This window comes from Sorex fumeus, unplaced genomic scaffold (assembly GCF_029834395.1).
Source record: "Sorex fumeus unplaced genomic scaffold, SorFum_2.1 ptg000033l, whole genome shotgun sequence".
Classification (NCBI taxonomy): domain Eukaryota; kingdom Metazoa; phylum Chordata; class Mammalia; order Eulipotyphla; family Soricidae; genus Sorex; species Sorex fumeus.
The window spans coordinates 29,102,521-29,124,702 of NW_026606090.1; positions in this window are offsets into that span (position 1 = coordinate 29,102,521).

Consider the following 22,182-nt stretch of genomic DNA (forward strand, 5'->3'; position numbering starts at 1 on the left):
AAAAGTAGAGCGATGGTTAATTTTTTTTGTTTCATCTTCCTTGGTGGTAAAAGTCAAAATTTCATATATTATATACAATTAGAGGTGGATTCCATTCCTCTGCAATGGCCGAACAACCCGCCAGTGCTCCCCATTTGATTTCTTGGGAATAAATATGAAATAAATGTGAAATCAAATAAGGAGGTATGGGGTGAGGGGAGGGAACTGAGCCACACCAGGTAGTGCTCAGGCCTTGCTTCCTCCTGGCTCTGTGCTCAGGGATCATTCCTGGGTGTGCTTACAGTACCATATGGAATGCCAGGTGTTGAACCAGGGCAGAGGCATGCAAAGTAAGCACCTGAACCTCTGTACTGCCTCTCAGGCCTTATTTTATTTTATTTTATTTTTTTTTTTGCTTTTGATGAACAGGTTAACAACTTTAAATGCTGTAGAAGGTGTCTGCGTGGCAGAGCCTGGCAAGCTCCCTGTGGCGTATTCAATATGCCAAAAACAGTAACATCAAGTCTCACAATGGAGACGTAACTGGTGCCTGCTGGAGCAAATTGATGAACAACAGGAGGACAGTGCAACAGTGCTACATTCTATATTATGCTACCCGTGATGTATTCGATATGCCAAACACAGTAACAACAAAGTCTCCAATGGAGACATTACTGGACCCGCTCGAGCAATCGATGAACAACGGGAGGACAGTGACAGTGACAGTGACAGTGACAGTGTTTTATATATATATAAATATATATATAATAAAAATATTTTTATTATTATTACAAAGGGATACTATGTATATTATATAAACTTTCTAAGGGAGCTTCTTAGGATGAATATGTTCCAGAAAGAAACTTCAAGATCTTGTGGAAAATTAAATGGTCATATTTGCGATAGAATATTTTTCTAAACTTTTACAGTGCTAAACAGCTCTGCTGAATCAACAAAAAAGAAACATTATAAATTATGCTATCCAAAAATACTATTGTGACACCAATTTTTGTAAAATAATTTTATGATTGTTTCATCATGGAAAAATTCAACATCAATTTATTCTTCAAGGGAGAGACAGTACAGAAAGTTAGGCTCTTCCCCTGCGTGACTGATGTCTGTTGGTGCCTCAGCACTGCCAATAGCCCCGTAGCACCTCGAGGGGTCAGTATTGAGCACAGAACCAGGATCACCCCCTCCCCCTTAACTGGAAGAGAAGGGGAGAGAGCAACCCTGCCTCCTCGCCCACCACTACCACCAGCCCCCCAAAGGATTAGTACTATAAATATGGCACCTCTAATCATGCAGAGGTAAAACAAATGTGTTTAGAATTAAAGTAGAACTGTATTCCACCTTACTTTGCTCAAGACAGACCACAATTTTGCCTGTTTTGTTTGCCTTGATTTGACAGATTGTTCTGCTTTCAAATGGTCAACACATGCTGACAGTAGAGCACTTTGCCCTCCTTAACGTAAACAAAACTCCATGAAAACCGTGATTGATTTATGCCAACTTCTGCCTGAACAAAGTTTCATTTTGGAAGATAGGTTGCTACTTGTAGGAGGCAGTGAAGTGTAGGAACTTGAAAATCAAAGACATCAAATACAAAATATCAAAATGAGAAATCACTGGCTCCCTGCCCTACAGATTTCACATCAGTTTTTTCTATATCAACTTAAGGAAGATGGTAATAGTATTTTATTAATCATCCCAACCAGCTCTGCTATGGTTGAATGTCACAAACTTTTCCTGGCAGACAATACGATCAGTCATAGAGAAAGTTTCATAGAATGCTAGGTCCAGAAAGAATATTACCTACTTCATTCGAAGTTCAAGAAAATCTCACTTCTCATTTCTCCATATATAAGTTTATAGCACAGCGGTAGGGCGTTTGCCTTGCACGCAGCCAACATGGCCGACCCCAGTTCGATTCCTCCGCCCCTCTCGGAGAGCCCGGCAAGCTACCGAGAGGATCTCGCCCGCACGGCAGAGCCTGGCAAGCTCCCCGTGACGTATCCGATATGCCAAACACAGTAACAACAAAGTCTCCAATGGAGACGTTGCTGGGCCCGCTTCAGCAAAATCGATGAACAACGGGAGGACAGTGACAATGACAAGTCTATCACTTTCAATTCATTGGCTGTTAAGCAATGGACAGATATGCTCACACAGTTTCTAAGTTACTTTGGTCGGTTTTGCCTTTATTACCGATTGAAGTTAATAACTCATTTTCCCCTCCTGTTTCCCAATAAAAGCACATACCCCCGAGCTCCAAACATTCCCAGTAGCGTTACATACTCTGTAATTGCATTGCAATTCCAAAATGAACTAGATAATAAAATATGATTGAAATGTCTTCCCTATGCAGTATTTTATTTAGGCTGGAACTATATTTTTTATTTGCTTAAATTTCTCTGTAATTTTCTATAGGTCAATTACAAATCCTTCTTTAATTGTTTAAAAATCTTGTCGGTGTGTTTTTTATATGAGCTTTTCTATCAACTGCATCTTATTTTAGTGTGTTGTGCTTCCAAGAAGTGCTCAGGGATCTAGGGGACTCTGTCTATGATACTTGACCAACTAGGTAAGTGATTCAAAGCTTGAGACTCTGGCTTCTGATCTCTTTTGAGACTTATTTATGGGTTTCTGAAGAAAAGCCAGTAATAGAGTTTACAGGGTGGTGCTAGAGTTGGTTCATGGGGGTGACTGCCAGTACTTCCATGTGTATTGGAAAGTGGGGGGAGGTAGACCGCCACAACTCGATGCAGTCACAAAACACGCATACCCAAATTTTCAGCAGATTTTATTTTGATGAGGTCCATCCTGAAATGGTGGAGTCAGGCTGAGACTATAGTGGTAATTTTAGATTGTGGAAGCAAGTGGCTGCTCAGGGTTCTGCTTGGGCAGGCACAGGTAAACCTCCCCCTCTCCAATTTACCCATCTGTTCAGCCATGTGCAGGTCCAAGATTAACTGTGGCTTTTGACTTCTTTTGAGATTTATTTATGGGTCTCTGAAATAAGACCAATAAATGACCTTGTACAGCTGAGCCAGAGGTGGTTTGTGGACATGGCTCCCACATATAGCTAAATTTTGACCATTTGATTTCTTGGTGAACTTGGTCCCAAGTTGTTGGGGTCTGGCCAAAAGCACAATGGCAATTTGGGGGTGTCAGGAAGTCTGAAGGCACCATCAGGCTGCGATGCACTCGCCCCACAGGTACAGACTGACTTGTTGGCGGCACCATACCCCCTCTGATGGAAATACTTTAACCTTGATCATTGGATTATTGGGTACGATGGATCATTAGGTCCTTGGATCATTATTTAACAACTTTTCAGGATCTTTTTATTGTCAACAATTACATCTAAATTAGAGAGTGATCTTGATTTACTTACTAAACTGCTTCCACTTCTCTGGGATCTCTCTCTGCAACTCCTTGTTGAACTGAAATTCTTATCTTTATTTCTTAGTTCCATTTATATATTTTGGTTTGCTTTCAAAGTGTTTTCTTGAATGAATTTTGTAATTTTACTACTAGATATTTGTGGGATTTTTGTAGGGAAGGATGGCAGAAATCAAATCTAGGGCTCCATATACACAAATCATGTACTCTGCCACTGAACTATACCCTGAAACCCCAAATCTTTTTTTTTAGTATTTATCTTATTCTACCTCATTTCTTTTTTGATTCTAAATACTTACATTGAAACATTCTATTATTTTTACATAAACTATTTTTCTTATTTTTCCAGGGATATCAATTTGATCTTTTATATTTTTTTGTTGCCATTTCATTAATTTTTCTCCATGTTTTATCATTTCTTTCCTTTTGCTTGCTTAGGATTCCTCCTGCTAGTTTTTTGCTAACTTTTAAGCTGTGAATTTAGGTTATTTAAGTGAACCCTTCCTTCTTTTTTAATGCTTGCATGAACTGTCCTCTTAACATTGTCTCTTTTTTTTAATCTTTTTGGGTCACACGCAGCAATGCTCAAGGGTTACTCTTGGCTCTGCACTCAGGAATCCCGCCTGCCTTCTTAATAGGCACAATTAAAAGTTTGGTTGCAGTGATTTGGATCTCCTGCTTTCAGTATTACTTACTCTGTAGTTTAAACATACAACTCCTCTACACAACCAATGTGCCCAAGACCCTGGGCTTCTGGCCCCCATTACTTCCTGTCTGCTTCTTCTTTCTCCCACCCTCAATTTCTTTTTCTCTCTATCCTCATTCCTATATTCAAGGGTCAAGAGAGATTAAGTTATCCCCCCTTTAATACCTTGCATTCCTTATTCAGTAATTCTATATTCCACAGATCAGTGAGATCATCCTGTCTTTGTCTTTCTTCTGACTACATTTCATGTGACAAATGTTATGTCTTCTTCTGACTTATTTCATTTTACATGATAAAATCAATTCCAACCAAGTTGTAGTGAATTGCATGATTTCTTCATGTCTTGCAGTTACAAAGTGTTCCATCGTCAAAACTGCTTTTGCTGTGTTCCAGATTTTCTGGCAGCTCATATCTTCATGGTGTAATACTGGGAACAAATATATTATAAGCTTATAGCTAAATATTTGCTTGATCCTCAATTATTTACTAAGTGTAACTTTCTGAAAAAGAAATTGCGATACCAAAGGATTTAAATGCTTTTTATCACATCCACTTCTATGTAAAAAAGTAAATTACTTTTGATATCCATACCTCCCGTATTCTATATATCTACTTCCTTATTTATTTTTCAACTTTTCTGCTATTGCACCATGTTCTGGGCTCAGTATGGACTATTTTTTCCTCTTCCTTTCTTCTGTCCATCTTTCCTTCCCTCCCTCCTTCCTTCTTTTTCTTCCTTTCCTTTCCTTTCCTTTCCTTTCTTTTTATTTTTCTTGCTATTTGTATGTGTGCCAGGCATTGCTCCCAGGACCTCATTTACTACATACCATTCTGATTTCACCTCATGATATTTGTAAATTCTTTTGCATTTGTTTGAACTGCGTTTCCTTTATATTTTGCTCAGTACATCGCTTTTATCTTGGTCTCAGCTCGAGAGTGTTACCTGGTTCAACCAAGTTGAATCAATTATTGTCATTTTTGTGGCACTGCTTGCTTGGATTTATCTCTATTATGGAACTTATGACACGATACTACATTGTCTATGTCACTTAAGAATCATATGAGCTACTCAACGTCAATGTTAATGTTTTATTTCACTATTAAACAACCTTCAAATCCATGGACAGAAGTAAATTGACCTCTTATAAGTGGTTTATATATATTTAAATATATATACTTAAAGTCCAATCAGAGTGCATTACAATTTCTAATTCATAGATGAGGAAATCTAGAGAGGCCAAATTACTTCTACAGGACACAAGCTAGTATCACAACTAAGATTCAACCACAGGTCTACCTGATTCCAAAGATGATAGCTTTCTTCTTTGCTCTTCAATGAATCAGCGTGCTCATTCTTCCTGCATGTTCTCCCAAGTAGTCCTCGATTCATTTCTAAGGCCTCCATAACAAATTGCAGCAAATTTACTGTCTGAATCAAATATGCATTTTCTCCTGAATGTAGATACCAGAAGTCTGAAATCAGGGTGTCACCAAAGCCTCTTCCCCTGTAGAGCAGTGTTCTTCCATCTGTTTATACCTGCAGACCAATATAAGTAATATGTAGACCAGTTGACAGCAAAGAAAGAACCACAAACCAATGAAGATAGCACTTGTTTATTAAATCCAGTGTGATAAAAACACAAATTTTAGTTAGTGTGACATCTGCTGACTTGATTGGTGAGACAGCGAACTGGTAGAATTGTGTCAGACCTCCAGGACATTTCCATGGACCAGCAGGGTCCTCACATAAAGGGTAAGGAACAAGGATCCATACTCCAGACACAGAATGCACATAGCTTCTTCCTGCTTCTGTGGCTGATTTTCACATTCACTTACCATTGTGTCATTCAAACTTTGAACTCTACTGCTCTATTTTTTTTCCTATTTCCTGTTTCTTCTCCACATGTCTCTAGTAAAGATACTTGTCAGATTTTGGATTCATTTGGATGATCCTAGATCACCTCATTTCAAGATTCTTAATTACATTTACAAAATCACTTGCATCGCTTGTATCACTTGTCATTCCGTTGGGTATATATTTGCTCAGGCGGGTGCCAGTAATGTCTCTATTTGTCTCTGTCACATGCTAGTGTAGCCAGTGGCCTCCGCTCACTCCAGGAACATGAAGAGCCTCAAAGCTTTTGTTCAGGGTTTTGATGAAGCAGTCTGACCATCTCATAGGTAAAAAGCCAGGCATTCTTTTGATGTCCCATGGAATCCACTCATTAATAGCTCTAGTCCAGCGGTCATCTCTAAATCGCATTACGTGTCTGGCCCATTTGATTTTTGACACCTTGGCAAAAAAGGCAGTGTCCCTGATCTTGGTTGTCCATGGAGTTGGAACTCCAGATTCCTTCTCTCACTTGAGTGAAACATAATACTACAAGCATAGTTCTTTCCATTCCTCTTTGGGAGAACTGAATAGCGTTCTCATCCTGTTTTTGTAGGGCCCAGGTCTCTGAGGCATATGTTAGTGCAGGAAGAATGGCATCGCCCTGCTGAACCCCTCTCTTGATGTCGATGATCACTTTCTTGTAGAATGGTGAGATCCTGGTGGTGAATCTGTAATACAGCTCATGGAGGATCCTGAGGTACTGAGTTTGAATGCCCTGTTAGGCTAGGGCTTCAATGACTGCTTCAGTCTCAACAGAATCAAAGGCCTTCTTTAAATCAATGAGCGTTAGACAGAGCAGCATCTTGAACTCCCAAGAAACCTCAATGAGTTTGGTCACTGTGTGGATATGGTCGGTAATGCTGAATCCCTTTCAGAAGCCAGCATGCTTGCATGGTTGTCCTTTGTCTAGTGTTCTGCCTATTCTGTTCAGGATGACTTGAGTGAACAACGTGTAGATGACAGACAGCAGGTAGATTGGGCGATATTTGCCGATGTCATGGATGTCACCCTTGTACAACAGAACAGTTCTTTTGGTTTTCCATTGGGATGGAATGTTGAATTCAGACAGGGAGCATGTGAAAAGCTGAGCCAGTGTATTGATGAGTACTGGTGGCAGATTCTTCAGGTGTTCGGGTCTAAACTTGCCTGGACTGGGTGCTGTATGCTTCTTTGCCAACAAAATGGCCTGTCAGATTTCAGAAGGGAGAACGTTGGGAACGACATATCCATCTGCTGAATTTGGTATGTGGGCAGGTGTACATGGCTATCAAAGAGGTCTAAGTAGAAATTGTAGGTAATCTTCTCCATTACCCTTCTGGAAAATGTGATCGATCCATCATGACATCATAAGGCAGTCACCTTGGTCTTGTACTTGGCGAAGGACAGGCGAGCATTGCAAATAGTTTTCCCGGCTTCTGCTACATCAGCCAACACTGCTGCTCTACTCTCTTTGAGGTCTTCCTTTGTTGCTTCTCTGTACAGCTTTGCAAGCATGAACATTAGATTGTGATTGCCTGAGGCTCGCGCCAAACCACATTGGTGAATGAGCTCAAGAGTTTCTGAAGACAAGCGTCTGTTTGTGGCTTTCTCACTCTTGGCATTCTTCGTGCAGTCATGGAGGTGCTGAACCAGTCTATCATATTCCTTGTCGATGTTGTCAATTAAATAATAATAATAATTTAATTTAATAATAATTTAATAATAATAATTCCCAGGTCAGGAGTGATAGCACAGCGGGTAGGGCATTTGCCTTGCATATGGGTTCAATACGCAGCATCCCATATGGTCCCCCAAGCACTACCAGGAGTAATTCCTAGTGCAGAGCCAGGAGTAACCTTTGAGCATTGCTGGGTGTGACTCAAAAAGCAAAAAATATATAAATAAATAATTTCCAAGTAACTCACATTCAAATGTTCTAGGACATGGACAAACTTAGGGGAATTATTATTCAACCTCCTTTCTCTCCATTCATTCTTTTTCCTTTGAAAGAAACACTATTTGGAAGGAAAACCTAGGCTTTGAAATAAACGCACTTGCATTCTAATTCTAGTTCTGCTTCTTACTAGCTGCCAGTTACCAAGGATCATCAGACTTATCCATGTCTTTAAGATGTGAATGTTATTTGTTTAATGGACTTGTTTGGTAATTAAATGAAGTAAATCATCTAACAAAGCAATAACTGCAGCTGCTTTCTCTACTTTTATTAATAACTCCTTCCAAAAGTTAATATACAAACTGGGCTACACACACTAGATTTTATTTAAAATATGGAGATTAGGGGGTATGGTGCCACCAGCAGGTCAATCTGTATCTGTGGGGTGAGTGCATCAGCAGTTTGATGGGACCTTCAGACTTTCTGATACCCCAAAATTGCTGCTGTGCCTTTGGCCATACCCCAAAAACTTGAGGCCAAGTTTACCAAGAAACTCAACTGCCCAAAGTTAGATATGTGGAAAACATACCCACAAACCATCTCGGGCTCAGCTACATAAGCTTATTCATTGGCCTTATTTCAAAGACCCTTGACATCAACGATCACTTCTTTGTAGAATGGTGAGATCCTGGTAGTGAATCCGCAATACAGCTCACGGAGGATCCTGATGTATTGGGCTTGAGTGCCCTGATTGGCTAGGGCTTCAATGACCGCTTCTGTCTCAACAGAATCAAAGGCCTTCTTTAAATCAATGAACGTTAAACAGAGCGGCATCTTGAACTCCCGAGAAACCTCAGTGAGCTTGGTTATTGTGTGGATATGGTCAATGGTGCTGAATCCTTTGCGGAACCCGACTTGCTCGCATGGTTGTCCTTCATCTAGTGTTCTGCCAATCCTATTTAGGATGACTCGAGTGAACAACTTGTAGATGACAGACAATAGGCAGATCGGGCGATAGTTGCCAATGTCATGGATGTCTCCCTTCTTGAACAGTAGTACGGTCCTGCTGGTTTTCCATTGGGACGAACCTTGCATTCAGACAGGTAGCGAGTGAAGAGCCGAGCCAGTGTATTGATGAGTACTGATAGCAGGTTCTTCAGGTGTTCAGGTCTGACCTTGTCTGGGCCAGGTGCTGTTTGTTTCTTTACCGACGAAATGGCGTGTGGGATTTCGGAAGGGAGAACGTTGGGAACGACATACCCATCCTGTGGAATTTGGTATGTCGGCAAGTGGACATGGCTATCGAAGAGATTTGAGTAGAAGTCATGCATAATCTTCTCCATTGCCATTCTGGAGGATGTGATGGATCCATCAGGACGTCGGAGGGCAGTCATCTTGGTCTTATAGTTGGCGACGGACAGGCCGGCGTTACGAATACTTTTCCCGGCTTCTGCCGCATCTACCAGTACTTCTGCTCTTCTCTCTTTGAGGTCTTCCTTGATCGCATCTCTGCACTGCTTTGCGAGCTCGGACGTTAGCTTGCGGTTGCTTGAGGCATGCGCCAAACCACGCTGGCGAATTAGCTCAAGAGTTTTCGAAGATAGGCTTTTTTGTGGCTATCTCTCTCTTGGCGTTCTTCGCACATTCATGGAGGTGCTGAACCAGTCGATCATATTCCTCGTCAATGTTGTCAACAATGGCATCTTCCCATGTTGCCGCAATAGTACCAAAGAGTTCCCAGTTGGTGGTCATTCTGGGAGTTCTCTTTTTGAACTTTGCAGCCCTTTCTCCCCACTCTGTGAAGTAGAATTTTGCACGAAGGAGACGGTGGTCCGATCCCGTTCGAAATTTTGGGACAACAGCGACATCAGTCAGGCAAAACCGTCGATTGAATATGATGTGGTCTATTTCGTTGTGGAATCGTCCACCGGGAGACTCCCATGTCATTGGTTTAGATTCTGCCTTCTGGAACTGTGAGTTACCATGAATGGTCTTGGTCGACATGATGAACTCAGACAGTCTCTCACCCTGTTCGTTCCATTCTAGGCCATGGGTCCCGATGTGAAGTTCTTCAGCTGATCTTCTCGGTCCTATCTTGGCATTAAAATAACCCACAATGATCTTGTAGAAGGTGTGGTCCTCTTTATAGAACTTCTCTAGCTCCATGTAGAACTTCTCGATTTCTCTTTCATCATAATGAGATGTTGGTGCGAAGACAACGAAGATAGAAACTGCAGACAGTGAGTCACATCTATTCAAATGTAAATGTCCGATTCGGGTTGTTAGGCATTCGAATGAATCAATGCTCTTGGCCAAGTTTGTGTTGACAAGGACACCGATGCCTCCAACACCTCTTTTATCGCATGTTCTGAGGAACAATTCTTCTCCAGTGTCGAAAACGGCATGGTGAGATTCGTGCCTTCTTGTCTCGGTCAGACCAATGATGTCGTACTTGATCATTCGCGCTTGTACCATCAGGTCCTCGATGGATGCATCTGATGCTAGCGTACGTGCATTGAAAGTACAGATGATCACTACCAGGATCTCACCATTCTACAAAGAAGTGATCGTTGATGTCAAGAGAGGGGTGCGGCAGGGTGATACCATTTCACCGAAACTCTTCAGTGCCACCCTCGAGAACATCATGCGACGACTGGAATGGGAAGGTATGGGAGTGAAGATAGATGGTTGGCAACTACACCACCTCCACTTTGCTGATGACATTGTTTTAATAACACCAAACGTCAGCCAAGCGGCACAAATGCTGGCCGACTCTGACCGTGATTGTGTAAAGGTAGGACTACAGCTGAATCTTACAAAGACAATGTTTATGAGAAACAGCCTCGTTCCTGACGCCCCATTCACTCTCAACGGAATGACCGTCTCCAAATGCAACAGCTATGTGTACCTAGGTCGAGAGGTCAACATGACAAATGACCTGGCACCCGAGCTGCGCAGGAGGAAGAGAGCGGCTTGGAACGCCTTCAAGAACGTCGAAGAAATAGCTAAGAGGACGAAGAACCTCCGGCTCCGGGCACATCTCTTTGATTCCACTGTTCTTCCTGCATTAACATATGCCTCAGAGACCTGGGCCCTACGCAAACAAGATGAGAATGCTATTCAGGTCTCCCAAAGAAGAATAGAAAGAGCTATGCTTGGAATATCACGTTTCACTCAAATGAGAGAAAGAATCCGGAGTTCTGACATCCGTCGATGATCAAGAATCAGGGACGCTGTCTCATTTGCCAAGGTGTTGAAAATCAGATGGGCTGGTCACGTAATGAGATTTAAAGACGACTGCTGGACTAGAGCTGTTACCAACTGGATTCCACGGGATGTCAAAAGACCGCGTGGCCGCCCACCTTCCAGATGGTCAGACTTCTTCGTCAAGATCATGAACGATCAGTTTGAGGCCCTTCATGTTCCCGGAGCGAACAGATGCCATTGGGCTACACTAGCACGCGACAGGGACCAACGGAGACGTTACTGGTGCCCGCTCGAGCAAATCGACGACTAACGGGAAGTTAAGTGATTAAGTGATTTCAAAGACCCATAAATGTTGAAAGAGATCAAAAGACACAGTTTGTGACTGAGAGCTCCAAGACTGCTTGGATCAGGACTGGCCTCCTTTCCCCAGGTCCCCAGTTTTCCAGTAGCTTGGCAGTTACACACACAAACTGCCACCCCCCCCCCCGCCCCCAGCGCCATATAATCTCATCAACTGCCAAGACTCAGGGACTATAAACTAAAAACTCCCTAAAGAGAGAGCCACAGAATATCCTGACCCCACGCCAGGCTGTCTTCATTGGGATTCCCCAGAGGTGGATGGTTGAGAGCCCTCCCCGCCCCAAGGGACCCAGCTCTGGCAGCCAAAACCTCCACAACCCAATTGCCACCACGCTCAAGGCAACTCCCCACATGCTCGGGCAAAGCCTCACATATAAGTAAAAATATTCCTGGACATATCATAAAACACTCCCTACCCATCCTCCATAATTACCACACCAAGTTTGATGGGGTTCAGATAGTAGGCAACAAATCATAGAGGGAAATACATGTATATGCATAATAGATATTTTCAGATATATATGTATATATTTATATATCAAAGCTCACATCACCCAAACTTTAAGAACAGGTTAGTGATATCCTATAGAATGTCTTAATGGATCCTGCCAAAATAGAACCATATTCACACTGTTTTCTATATGAACACTTTTTGTAAGCATGTTCAGAAGTTCTCCATAGCAGACAATACAAAATAAATTATTTCAGTTTTGTTTTGGGACAGGGATTTGGGTTTGGGATGGAAACATCGTGAATTTGTGGTGGGTAGGTGTAATGGTGGTGGGATTTGTGTTTGAATATTGAATGTAATCAAACATTGTGAACTAACTTATGAAATTAAAAAATTAAAAAAAAACAGTAATGTGGAATTCATGCCCAATACAATCAGCTTAATCAATGGCTGAATAAATAGCAGTGCTCCTACATTATAAATAAAAAATAAAATAAAATAAAATATGGGGGCTAGCAAGATAGTACTGTGGGTAAGGCACTTGTCTTGAACTCAGAAGACCTGGGTTCAATTCTTGGCACCACATATGGTCCCCCGAGGCCTTCCAGGAGTGAGAACTGAGCACAGAGATGGGAATAGTCTCTGAGTACCTCCAGGTGTGGCCCCCGGACTGAAACCAAACAAAATAAAAATTACTCAAAAAATTTAGTTTTAAAACATGGAAATAATTAAACTTGCCACTTTTGGTTCTGAAACTGTGTTTTCAGTTTCCTAAGATCTGGGCTGGAGCAATAGCACAGCGGGTAGGGCGTTCGCCTTACAAGCGGCCAACATGGCCGACCCGAGTTCGATTCCTCCGCCCCTCTCGGAGAGCCCGGCAAGCTACCGAGAGTATTCGATATGCCAGACACAGTAACAACAAAGTCTCCAATGGAGACGTTACTGGGCCCGCTCGAGCAAATCGACGATCAATGGGAGGGCCTTTACCTTTACCTTTTAAGATCTGGTTCTGATCTTAACAGGTGAAAGTCATACGGCTATAGAATCAAAATATGAGTTCTTAAATATTTTAATTGTTCTCAAACAAACTAATGTTTACATAATATAAGGTTGATTACACATAATAAACTTATTATGTATAAGTTTACGAGCCTCCAAAGTCATATTAGGTTATAGTATACCTTTTTTTTTTTCAAATAACTTTAGATAATTTAGTCACTGATTGCATTTACCACATTTAATACTGAATTGGTAAGATCTTTCCCCAACAAGAATCTATGCTCCAGAATATATTTTTTCTATTTTTGTATATCACTTGATCACTTGACACTTGACATCCTGTTATTCATCGATTCGCTCCAGCCGGCACCAGTAATGTCTCCATTCATCCCTGTTGCATACAAATGTAGCCCAATGGTATCTGCTCATTCTAGAAACACAAAGAGCCTCAAATCGATAGTTCAGGGTCTTGATGAAGAAGTCTGACCATCTCATAGGTGGGCAGCCATGTGATCGTTTGACATCTCGTGGAAACCATTCAGTAGTGGCTCTAGTCCAGCGGTCATCAACAAATCTCATTACGTGTCCAGCCCATCTGATTTTCGACGCCTTGACAAATGAGACAGTGTCCCTGATTCTTGACCATCGACAAAGGTCGGAACTTATGATTCTTTCTCTCATTTGAGTGAAGCGTGATACTCCAAGCATAGCTGTTTTGATTCCTCTTTGGGAGACACAAATAGCATTCTCATTATGTATGGCCCAGGTCTCTGAGGCTTATGTTAATGCAGGAAGAACAGTGAAATCAAAGAGAGACCAGAGCGGAGGTTCTTTGTTCTCTTAGCTATTTCTTCAATGTTCTTGAAGCCATTTCAAACTGCTCTCTTCCTCCTGCTTGACTCAGGTGCCAGGTAATTCATCATGTTGACTTCTCGACCTAGGTACACATAACTGTTGCATTCGAAGATGCTCGTCCCATTGAGAGCTAATTGAACATCAAAAACAAGAACATTTCTCATAAACATTGTCTTTGTTAGATTCAGCTGTAGTCCAACTCTTCCACACTCACAGTCGAAGTCGGCTAGCATTTGTGCCACTTGACTAATGTTTGGTGTTAAAAGAACGATGTCATAAGCGAAGCAGAGGTGTTGTAGTTGCCGACCATCTATCTTCACTCCCATTTCTTTCCATTCCAGTTGTCGCATGATATTCTCGAGGGTGGCACTGAAGAGTTTCAGTGAAATGGTATCACCCTGTCGAAACCGTCTCTTGACATCAATGATCACCTCCCTGCAGAATGGTGAGATCCTGGTAGTGAATCCGCAATACAGCTCATGGAGGATCCTGATGTATTGACTTTGAATGCCCTGTTTAGCTAGGGCCCCGATGACTGCTTCAGTCTCAACAGAATCAAAGACCTTCTTTAAATCAATGAACGTTAGACAGAGCGGCATCTTGAACTCCCAAGAGACCTCAATGACCTTGCTTATTATGTGGATATGGTCGATCGTGCTGAATCTTTTTTGGAACTCTGCTTTCTTGCATGCTTTTCCTTCATCTAGTACTCTGCCAATCCTATTCAGGATGACTTGAGTGAACAGCTTGTAGACGACAGACAACAGACAGATGAGGCGAGAATTGCCAATGTTGTGGATGTCTCCCTTTTTGTATAGTAGTACAGTCCTGCTGGTTTTCCATTGAGACAGAACCTTGCATTCAGACAGGTAGCATGTGAAGAGCCGAGCTAGTGTATTGATGAGTACTGACGGCAGGTTCTTCAGGTGTTTGGGTCTGACCTTGTCTGGGCCAGGTGCTGTTCGATTCTTTACCGACTAAATGGCATGTTGGATTTCAGAAGGGAGAACTTTGGGAATGACATATCCATCCTGCGGAATTTGGGATGTGGGCAGGTGGAAGTGGCTATCGAAGCAATCCGAGTATAAGTCATGAATAATTTTCTCCATTGCCCTTCTTGAAGATGTGATAGATCCATCAGGACATTGGAGGGCAGTTGTCTTGGTCTTGTAGTTGTTGGAAGACAGGCAAGCATTGCAAATACTTTTCCTGGCTTCTGCCGCATTGGCCAACACTGCTGCTCTTCTCTTTGAGGTCTTCCTTTACTGCTTCTCTGCACAGCTTTGCAAGCTCGGACGTTAGCTTGTGATTTCCTGGGGCTCACGGCAAACTGCTTTGGTGAATGAGCTAGAGAGTTTCTGAAGACAGGCGTCTGTTTATGGGTTTCCCACTCTCGGCATTCCTTGCACAATCATGGAGGTGCTGAACCAGTGAATTGTATTCCTCATCGATATTGTCAACGATGGCATTTTCCCACATTGCCAAAATAGTGCCAAAGAGCTCCCAGTTGCTGGTCATTCTGGGAATTCTCTTCCCTACAGGACAGGTGGGCGTTCTGAATGCTTTTCCAAGCTTCTGCCACATCTCCCAGCACTGCTGCTCTTCTGTCTTTGAGGTCTGCCTTTATTGCTTCTCTCCACTACTTTGTGAACTCGGAAGTTCACTTGCGGTTGCCTGAGGCTTGCGGCAAGCCACGTTGGCAAATGAGCTTGAGAGTTTTCGAAGACAGTCATCTTTTGGTGGCTATCTCTCTCGGCATTCCTCGCACAATCATGGAGGTGCTGAACCAGTCAATCGTATTCCTCATCAATGTTGTCAACAACGGCATCTCTCCATGTTTCTGCAATAGTGCCAAAGAGCTCCCAGTTGGTGGTACTTCTGGGAGTTCTCTTCTTAAACTTTGCAGTCCTTTCTCCCCCGCTCTGTGAAGTAGAATTTTACATGAAGGAGATGGTGGTCTGATCCCCTTTGGAATTTTGGGACAACAGTGACATTGGTTAGGCAAGACCAGCGATTGAATCTGACGCGGTCAATTTCGTTGTGGAACCATCCACCAGGAGACTCCCATGTCCAACGTTTAGATTCAGCCTTCTGGAACTGTGAGTTACCATGGATGGTCTTGGTCAACATGATGAACTCAGACAGTCTCTCACCCTGTTCACTCCATTCTAGGCCATGGGTCCCGATGTGGAGTTCTTCAGCTGATCTTCTCGGTCCTATCTTGGCATTAAAATCATCGACAATGGTCTTATAGAAGTTGTATATGCAAAAATATATTTAAATATATACAACTTCTATAAGACCATTGTCGATGATTTTAATGCCAAGATAGGACCGAGAAGATCAGCTGAAGAATTTCAAAGCAGCATGGTTGGGTAGGAAAAACAATGAAAAGTGAATCAGAAGAACTTGCTTTAAAATTTCAACATGTTATTAGCAACTAACTCTTTGACCTGAAGAAAATCAGATAGTATCAATTGATGGTATTGGAGGCTTATGCCGTGTGAATATTTACAATTGTTCATTTTTATTTGAGTGGGGGCACAATACCTCTGATGCTTAGGACACCAACGGGATGCCAGGGATTAAATGGGGTAGGCCACATGCAAAGCAAGTGCCTTAGCCACTGTTCTAGCTCTCCAGCCTACAACTTTTCTCAATATATTGATTCTTGAGTATTTAAAATGCTTTAAAAGTGTTATTTTAAATTCAATAGCAAGGCGGGTAGGGCAGTTGCCTTGCATGCGGCCGACCCGGGTTTGATTCTTCGGTCCCTCTCAGAGAACCCTGCAAGCTACCAAGAGTATCCCGCCTGCACGCAAGAGCCTGGCAAGCTCCCCGTGGCATATTTGATGTGCCAAAAACAGCAACAAGTCTTACAGTGGAGACGTTACTGGTGCCCACTTGAGCAAATCGATGAACAAGGGGAGGACAGTGCTACAGTGCTAAAATGCTTTAAACTGTGTAGCTGGACCCTTCTCAATAATAACAGTAACCTAGAAATATGGGATAACACAGAGGACAATGTGAAGACTACATTAACTTAATGATTTCACGTGAGAGTAGGAGATTCAGTCACACCTTCCCAGTCTAAAGAAGAAGCTTCTAAAAGTTAATGATGTTGTGTTTCATTTCTGAATTCATTGCAACAACCTTTAAAAATTCTTTCCAGTTTATCAACCCACTTCTTACGATGTACACTGCACAACTCCTCAAAAACTCTTAGCACCGTTGGTGAAGATAAATTTTATCTTGGCTACTCTCCTGTAAGACCTCGGATTATCTTGTGGTCTTGTTGGTTCACAGGACATGGATGCTCACCCTGCAGTAACCACAGAGAAAGCTTGTTTAATGCTTATTATAAGAATCATTACTGAAAGAAGAGGTCACAAAATTTCACATGGAAATTACAGGAAAGATAAAGAATTCTATAACCAAAACCTTTTCACTAAATGTTAGAAAGTAGAATAAATTCAAATTAAACACTACTCTGGAATATTCAAATAAGATAGGACGAAGGCCAAACCGTGAGATATATTTTATATAGTCTTTGGTAATCTCAAATGTATTTACCTCATTTTAGGATATCTTCAGTGCAACAAAAATACAAAACATAGTCAATGCATCATGAGCAAGAAACACTAGGTGTACAACTAACTACACGTCCCAGTCTTTGTAGTCAAGAAAAAGTTTCAAGGCAATTGTAAATAGTTTGTTCTTCTCTTCCCTTCCATGCTTGGTCCAATAACAGACTCTCTTCTAATCTATAAAGATGTTATGCTTCATCTAAAGTAAAAATACATCCAATACCATCATGGGAACAAAAAAGAAAACTACCATATTTTCACACTTCATTATCTAGCCAAGGATCGTTTTCCCTATAAACAATGACCTAGACTCCAGTAGAAACTCCTTAAGATAAAAAAAAATTAACTGCACTAGTTTTAAAATATCTTAAGAAGTTCCAGTGTCACTGCAGGTCTTTAAAAGTAAAATTTTAAAAAATCTTTACAATCATGTAGGCCTGAATTTGAATCCAGGTTTACTACTTTCTACATGCATGATATTGATCAAGTTTCTTTGGTCTAAGTTATTTTTGTTTTATCATTGTACTGGAATATTAACAGAATCTATTTTATAGGTTTTCTATTTATCGTAGTTTCTGGCACATAACAGGTGTATTAAAAATTTAGCTATCAGTATTGAGGGTATATTTTTCCATAATATCCCGTGTTATTTTTTTAAAATAATAAATAATAATTAGCATTCTTATAAAGTCACTCAGCTGTCCTTCCAGATTGCAGAGGAAGGAGCAACAGAGGAATACAGGACTTCTCTTCCCATTCTTAAGAAATACCTGTGTACATGTGGTTTATTTTGACCAATAAAGTCTGAGTGGAAATGGCATGTGTCATTTCCAGCTGATGTTTTGTGCCAACATGCATTTAAAGTGCTGTCTCATTTTTCCCCTTCCACACGAATAGCAATGATCCAGTGAGTGGCTGCTCTTTCAGCTGAGATTCAGAGTGAGACAAACACCAGGTGGCCAAAAGAGGTCTTGGCGTTTTAAGCCGTTAGGGATCTCCTTCCTTTAGAAGAACAAATATTCATCTAGGCAAATTAGTTTTAAATTCAGACTCATTATTTTATAGTAACTTCTAATAATAATAATAGCTGATGATTATTGAAGATTCACCATAGTTCAAGAACTGCTCTGAACTTGAATTGTGTTCAGTCATCCCTTCCACAATATCGCCATGAGAAACTTGGAGATATTCTCATCCCCACTTCGTCGGAACAGAAAAGTGATAAAGTTTCCTGAGATGATGTAGCCAGTAAAGCAGAATATGGAGAAGCAAACTTTAAGTCAGCCCATCTGACTTTTGCACTAATGGATGTTTTGGTCACCCCCTTGGTTTCAGCTTCAGCTCGAGGTCTCATCGTTTCAGAGCATTGACTGCCAAGGGTTTGGTGCAGAAACAGTCCCACCTCAGGAAGAAAGATGCCCCTTCAGGTCAGATACTTCCTGAATCCCCACCCCCCTCTCCCTTTCCTGCTTCTGCACTCCAGTTGTCCCCAACTCCCCCAAAATATTCCCCAACAGTCCTTCATGTCCGTCTCAGAGTGGTTTCCCCTGAGAACCAGAATGACAACACCCCCCTAGATATTCTCCCAGGTGTGCTGAAACATACACGAAAACCACATATAAATTTCTTGCCGAGTTTATTTTTAACTGATATACAGACTCTGTGAGTTCAGGGAAAGTAAAGGTCACTCAACTGTCTCAAGGGGATTGAAACAATGGAACCCTCCCTGAGTTAATGCAGATACAGACTCTTCTTTCTCACTCTAATTCCACCTTCATCATTTCTCAGGATGCCAACTCGAGTTATTCAGATCCTCAAGAAGTTTTTAAAAATCACGTATTTTAATGTAAAAAATTATAGTTGATCTTTATTGTGATATCTATTCAGAGTTTCTCAAAGGTACCCTTACTATGAGATAGCACTATTTCTCTTTAAAAAAGAAAAATGTCTCAAGAGACTAGAAGCCATGCATAAATATAAATATATGCATACAGATGTGTATATTTTTTTCAGGATAGGGTTGGTCCTCACTTGGAAGTTCTTAGGGCTACTCCTGGCTCTGTGCTTCGTTATCACTTCTAGCAGATCTTAGGAAATCATGCAGTACCTAGACTCAAACCCAGGGCTCCTGACTACATTCAGGTGTTCTAGCTCCTTTGAATCTTCCCAGACCCCACCATGCAATTTTACCATAACAATAATTGCATATCTGTTTCAGTTATCGATAATACTAATAAAATGAATATATTTTAATATCCAAGAAGTAATGGGTAGGACCTAAAACTTAATTTATCGCCCATATGTTTTTATACATTTTACCCTAGTTTACATTTGATTGCAATAAAATTTGAAATGAATCAAGTATCACTTCTAATTTATTTCTTTTACCATGACTATCAAGATTTAAGTTCTATGCCAATATGTTATCTATAAATCCTTTACCATTACTATCAAGATTTAAGTTCTGTGCCAATATGTGATCTATAATTCCACCAAAAAACACATTAAAAAGTTAGAAAAAGTAAGCAAATTATAGAGTCAATAACAAAACCATCTAAATTATAAAATCAAAAGAGGCTAAAATGGGAGTCACAGAGACAGTACAGTGGTTAGGGCCTTTGCCTTGCAAGTAGCAGACCCTGGTTCGATCCCCAGCATCCCATATGGTCCCCTGAGTACCACTAGGACTGATTCTTGAGTGCAAGGCCAGGAGTAAGCCCTGAGCATCAAGTGTGGCCCGAAAACAGATAGATAGATAGATAGATAGATAGATAGATAGATAGATAGATAGATAGACAGACAGACTAAAGTGACCTGCGTAACTGAAAAATTATTATCTATATTGGTTTTGCAAATGCAAAGAATATACACTGGACATTCTCCTTATACATCTTCACAATACATTTATGTAGGCTAGAGGCTAATGTTAAAGGAAAAGCTTTAAAGAAAAATCAATTTAATATATTTTCTTCTTATGAATGTTCTACTGACATAGTCTACTGACAGATGTTGCCAAACCAACGGTTGAGTGGCTTAAATGACAGAAAATAATTCCTCAGATGTTGAAGCTGATGTTAGCATTCAGAATGCCGCAGCAGGTCACCCTAGCATGTAGAAAACCATTTCTTCTTGAATCCTCATCTGGTGGAGAGAGAGAAAGAATGCACACTTTGTTTGCTACGTTCTATATCTTCTAAAAGGGTTGGAGTGATAGCACAGCGGTAGGGCGTTTGCCTTGCATGCAGCCAACATGGCTGACCCAAGTTCGATTCCTCCGCCCCTATCAGAGAGCCCAGCAAGCTACCAAGAGTATCTCGCCCGCACAGCAGAGCCTGGCAAGCTACCCATGGTGTATTCGATATGCCAAATACAGTAACAACAAAGTCTCCAATGGAGATGTTACTGGGCCCGCTCGAGCAAATCGATGAACAACGGGAGGACAGTGACAGTGATATCTTCTAAACTGGTGACTCCATGATCCAAATATCCTCCAAAGACATAATCTCCAAACACTCCAACAAACGTTTCAACTTTATACCAAGGATGAATTTGGGTGGGAATATACATATTTAGCCTTTACAGAGGACTGATCCTTATTCTTCACCTAGCTAAAGTAGTTTGAATTAAACAATGAAAATTTAAAATATCAACACTGAATTTCTTTATTTGTGTGTGTAGTGGGGTAAGGAATTTGTTTTGGGTCTTACCTGGCAGTGCCCAGGGGTCAGCCACAGGCAAGGCAGGAAACTTTTCTCTTATACAGTCTCTCTGTCTCTTGTTCAGGGAATTTTTAAAGAGCTTAAAGCAGTGTGGGGCTTCACTTTACAAGAGCAGTAACAACATCCTTAGTTACCACTATTTCAAATTGTAACAAGAGTTATAGTCCTTATCGACTGCTTTAATTTTGTTTAATGTTCATTATATTATGTTAATGCTACAATGGGGATATATTTTTGCATTTCCTTTACTATCCAATGAACAGTTGCTTAATTTTAACAGTTACAGATTAGAATAGAAAATATGCACTCTAAAAAATTAGAGTCAAACTTGAGAGTAAACCCTTGAAGTGACCAAGGAAAGGACAGTCAAAAAAAGTTCAAATCTTAAATTACTGGCTAAAGAAATACATTTTTTTAAACCTTGAAAGTGCCTAAGATGATTCAAATGAATAAAAAAAAGAATCAAAAAACTACCAGAATAACTTTTTTTTATGAGATTTGGTTTAATGCCTAGAAAACTATTACCAAAATTAGCATATCAATTATTTGCAGGTAAACAGTTTCATTTTCCCTAGCTTAAGGGTTTGAAAAAATTTTTTAAACGAAATAATGTATTTATCTTCCCTCCCCAAGCAATCCTTTTTTAGGTATTAACTTGAACATATTAGTTACTTATGCCTACTTCAGCAATGATTTCCATTTAGCTAAATCACTGTTTTATACGTTTATGGAATCAACAGCTAGATTTTTCACCACAGTATGACTATCTGAATGTTAGAAACATGCTTAGCTCAGGGCAATTACTCAAAATGCATTACTGCCCAATTTTGCAAGTTAATTTTTTCATGCTGAAGTTGACTTATAAATACCCCAAACTTGGTGCCCTAGTTTAAATACTTGTATAATATATTATGTTCATGTGCAAGTTTTTAAGACCTCCTATTTTGAAAATAATGTGTATATAACATTTGGACATCAAAAAAGAATAAAACCTGAGATGACATCTATTAAAGCTCAGTATTATAAAGAATTCTGGTCTACTTGTGGACCATGAATAGCGCAGCCTCTCACACCTAAAATTTAGGATTCAAGAATGCCAGATCCCCTTATGCAAAGCATCATTCTCTCTTGGACAATGGTGACCAGA